Consider the following 5,207-nt stretch of genomic DNA (forward strand, 5'->3'; position numbering starts at 1 on the left):
TCCTAAAGCGTCCATCCCTAAAACTCTATCTCAATGAATTGTATTTCATGGAATATCAGAGGACTTGAATGTCCTGATAGAAAGTTTGTAGTTAAAAATTTCCTTAGTTTTAATAATAATATTGATATTTTAATGTTGCAAGAAATCAAATCCACTAGATTCAACCTTGAATCCAATCTAAACTATATTTGGAAGGATGATGTCAAATTTTTCACTAATCACTCTCAGGGGAGAGGAGGAGTTGTGATTTTAGTTAGCCCTAGATGGGGACCTCAAATTAAGAGCTTTGATTTTTCTCCCTGTAACATAGCTATTTGGTTGATTTTCAATCACAATGACATGGAATTTGGTATTTGTTCTATATATGATGCCAATAATTATAATGAAAGATCTATGTTTTGGTCTTGGCTTTGCTCGCTTCCAGATATCCCTTGGATGTTTGGAGGTGACTTTAATATGATAGAGGATCAGGAGGATAAGATGGGGGGTCTCCCCTTTTCCTGGAAAGATCAGGAAAAATCTTGCTTGGAACAATTTTAAAATTTCTAAATCTCTTTTTGATCCTTTAACGGGGAACAAGAACAATAATCCTAGTGTCTGGTATACTTGGTGCAATTATCAGAAAGGTCAATCTAGGATTTATTCTAGGTTGGATCAGTTTTATCTTAATAATAATTTTGTCTCTGTGATCCCAAATAAACATAACAACCTCGTTCTTGTTTCTCCTACTACCCTTTCGGATCATCATCCTATCTCTATTTCGATCAATCTTGGTTGTTCCCCTACTTTTAGCAAAAATGTTAATAATAAATTCATCCTCAATACTAGCCTGTTGGAAGATGAAGATATTCTTACTGCTATTTCAATTATTAGACTTATTAATGAGTTGCAATATCCCTCATTTTCTTATATTGGTAGGTGAAACTTGGATATTTCTACTTGGCAAAATTTGTTAAGAATAGTTGGCCAAATGAAGGCCAAGGATTATAGATATAAGGAATCCTGGCTTAACAATAATTTGTATAATGCTGAAATGGCCATTTAAAATAATTTTGATGACCCCTATCTCTGTCATCAACTGGCTTATGCTAAGAACACTTTGAGAAAACACCAACACCAGAAAGCTTTAGGGGTTAGAATCCGCTCTAGAGCTCACTGGCTTCAATTTGGTGACAGAGGTAGTAAATTCTTCTTGAATCTTATTAAACAAAAGCAGGCTAAGGAAACTATTGATAAATTGCTCATTAATAATCAAATGATTTCTGATATTGATGTTATTAAAAAAGAGTTTTCTTGGTTTTATGAAGATTTTTTTTTAACTTCCGAGGACTCTTAGGAAGCTAAGACTCTTAGAAATCAGTGCAGGAATCTTATCCCCAAAAGAATTTAGGATAATGATGCCTCTATTCTTGAACAACTCATATCTATGGAGGAAATTGAAAAGTCCATCAATTCTCTTAACAATGATAAAGCTCCTGAACCTGACGGGTTACCTGTGGAGTTTTATAAAGCCAACAACAAATGGATTTGCAAAGAATTACTTAACATCTATAATGAAGCTATTGATACTAGAACTTTGGGTAGGGAGATTAACTCTATAATTATCAAACTCATCCTAAAGAGGGAGATAAATCTCTCTTAAAGAATTGGAGACCTATAACTCTTTTAAATGTTTCTTACAAGATTCTCGCCAAAATCATGTCTCGAAGGTTGGAAACTATTCTTCCTAAATTTGTTTGCCCTACTCAAACTGGTTTTGTTAAGGGAGATATATCCTTGAGAACTTGATTACTAGTTGGGAAGCTCTTAATTGGGCCAAGCACATAGATCAAAATGTTGCTATGTTTCTACAAGATTTTGAAAAGGCTTATGATAGAATAGAATGGGACTTTAGCAGTATGATGCTTGATGCTTTTGGCTTCCCTTCTTTCTTCTGTGATATTGTTAAAATGGTTCTTAAAGATGCGCATGCTCAAATTGATATTAATGGATCTCTTTCAGCCCCTTTCCCTTTGGGTAGATCGATTAGGCAAGCTATCTACTTGCCCCTACCCTTTTTGTTATTGCCTCTGAAGCTCTCTTCTATATTCTTAGAGACAACAATTTATCCCCTGCTGTCAAAGGCATCACCCTTCCTGATAATAAGGATATTATTAATTTCCAATTTGTTGATGACACCTCTCTCTTTCATGAAGTCTTTGAAGCCAACTTTGTTGCTATGATCAATAAGCTCACTTTTTTTTGTAAGATTTCTGGAGCTAGGTTATCTCAATCCAAGTCTATTTGTCTTGGATGGAATGATCAACCTCCTGATTGGTTTAGTAAGTTTGGTTTCTAGTGGGGCGGTCCCTCAAAAATTGTTAGATATCTAGGTATTCCCTTCTCTGTTGATCCTTCTTTAAAAGATACATGGAGTTCGGTTAAGGACAAGATTCATAATAAGTTGAATAAATGACACAAAAGGTCTCTATCTTTTGTTGGTAGATTGCAAGTTTGTCAAAAGATTCTCTCCTCTTATAATATTTACTATGCTTCAGCTTGGATGTTTAATGATTATCAAGTTATGGAAATTCAAAAAGTTACCAGGAAGTATCTCTGGTCGGATGGGAAAGGAAATAACAAGACTCACTCCATTAGGTGAACCTAGTGTCATGTTGATAAGCTCTTTGGGGGCTTGGGGCTTAAAGACCTAAGACTAAGTGGTCTTGCTTTGGCTTCCAAATGGATCTTTCATGCCTTGGAGGGAGATGACCCTTGGAGAGTTCTTATTCATAACAATATCGAAAGGGGTTATCCTAAGAATGCCACATTTTGAAAAAATCTTCCCTTCACTGATCTCATTTGTAGTGAATTTTCTATCATTGTTCAAGGCTTGACTGTATTCAAGTCCATCTGGAAGGCCTGGAACCATGTTAGGCAATTCATCAAGAATAAAGATTTCTTTGATGATAAGACCCTCCATGGTGAGAGGTCCATTTGGTGGAACCTTAAGCTCGGTAATAAGTCCCTTGCTCTCACCCAAGGCTATTCCGCCAAGAGTTGGGCCAATCTTGGGATCAAACAACTTATTGACATCTTTGAAAATGATAGACTTATTCAGTGGGATGAGTTAAAGAGCAAATTTGATCTTCCTGTTTCTCATAAGAAGACGTATAATATGACTGTCAGGACCAACAGGAATATTCCTCTTGTTTGTCATGTTGATTCTAATAGTTATCTGAAAATCAAATGGCCTGGTGGTATTATCATTTCCAAGCTTAAAGCTAAGAACATTTACTCTATTATTAATTGCGATGATGAAATTATTAGCCATATTAATGATACTTGGTATACTAATTTAGATGTTCCTTCTTGGAATAAGCTTTTTGACAATCTTTGAAAAATTTCTATTGATCCTAAAATTAAATGTTTTAAATGGTTACTTATTCTAAACAAGCTTCCTATTAGGAACTCTTTCTCTGATACTAACTTGTGCAGCATTTGCAGAACTCCAAAAATGGGAAGACATATATTCTTTGAGTGCATTTTTGCTAAAGAGGTTTGGTTGATGCTTGACATTTCCATCCCTACTACTTTTAATATTCTTGAAGTCATTAATGGTTTTATTTCTAATGCAAAAAAAAATGTTAACATGTTTTGAGATATTCTCTTAGCTAACATTTTGTGGCAAATTTGGAAGTGCAGAAATGAAGAAAGATTTCAAAATGTCCCCAGATTGCTTATTGAATCTTTTCAAAGTCTCACATATTTCAATTTTTTTTCGCAGATTCAAATAACTATGAAGGTCAACAAGGCTAAGTTCAAAAGATTGCTTAAGGATAGTCATGCTACATTCTTTGCTAACAAAGTGAAAAAAGGTTATTTCTGGAGGCTACACTTGGACAATATCCACACCTTCAACCAAACGGTCAACTGCATCAGCAAGGAGATTAAAAGAAACCCTTAGATCTACATGCTCAAGCAGAGCCAGGATCAGAAGAAATTGGTTTGGATGGAAGGTGCTATGGGTTGGATTGCATGGGTGGACACCTTCGAAGATGTGTTACAATAGTTACTATTTTTTGTTACAATCCTTTCTTTTTTAGTTATGTTTGTATGTAATAGTCAATTGTTTTGCTATGTTAGGCTTGTCCTCTGATACTTTGACTCTTAGTGGTATTTGTTGTTTCCTTGAACTCCTTATACTTAATACAAAAATGTTTCTACTTATAATTAAATTAGTAGAAATTGGTAGTTCATTCATATAATATAATTTCTATTGTTATTTATATCTCTATCTATTTTCCTTACCAAGTTCAACTATAGATTTCAATGTTTTATATTCTTATTTTAAATATATTTATTATTAATTTTACATTGATGTTTATTTTTTTAATTTGTAAAATGTTATTCAAATATAGATATTTTAATCAAATGTAGAGTTAAATGTTTTATATTTCTTATTTTAAATACATTTATTATTTAAGATAGTTTATGGAGAATTAGCCATATGAATTTATATAATTAAATATTTTTTAAATCGTATAATTTAGATATTTTAATCAAATATAGAATTAAAATTTTATATTTATTATTTTAAATATATTTATTATTAGTTATATATATATATATATATATATATATGAGTTTTACATTGATGTTTATTTTTGACAATTGAAAAATGTTATTTGAAAAAAAATTACACTATGTTTTATTAGCTACCATTCATGGGCCATAGGCATCCTTGATATCAACACACTATTCATGGGCCATAGACATCTTTGATATCAACACTAGCTTAGTTGTATATATACCGAAAGATGTTATGAACATTTCCATTTTAAAAGACACTTCAACATTTTTCATTAGTTCCTCACTAAACACAAAAAACTAATCTTGAGCCATAAGTTTCCATCAATAAAACACAAGGCGTTGACAAGATAAAGATCATTGCAAAAGCTACTTTAGTCAATCGTAAAAACATGAAAGTAAGAACTTTGGCACATGCGCCCCTTATTTACATATTATCTATCAACTATCTACTAACAATATAAAATACTTGCACTCATTGATAATAAAAGACATTAGGCTCAGTGAGATCTCAAGAACGCCAAATTCTATGGATACAATTTCCGTGTGTTGGTGTTCATCTAGGGCTGTACCAAGTGAACAAGGAGGCCAATAACTATTTATATTTCCTCCAAAATCTTAATCTTGTGTTTGTATGA

Source organism: Cupressus sempervirens, chromosome 9 (genome assembly GCF_028749045.1).
Source record: "Cupressus sempervirens isolate cs-2001-9-10 chromosome 9, ASM2874904v1, whole genome shotgun sequence".
Lineage (NCBI taxonomy): Eukaryota > Viridiplantae > Streptophyta > Pinopsida > Cupressales > Cupressaceae > Cupressus > Cupressus sempervirens.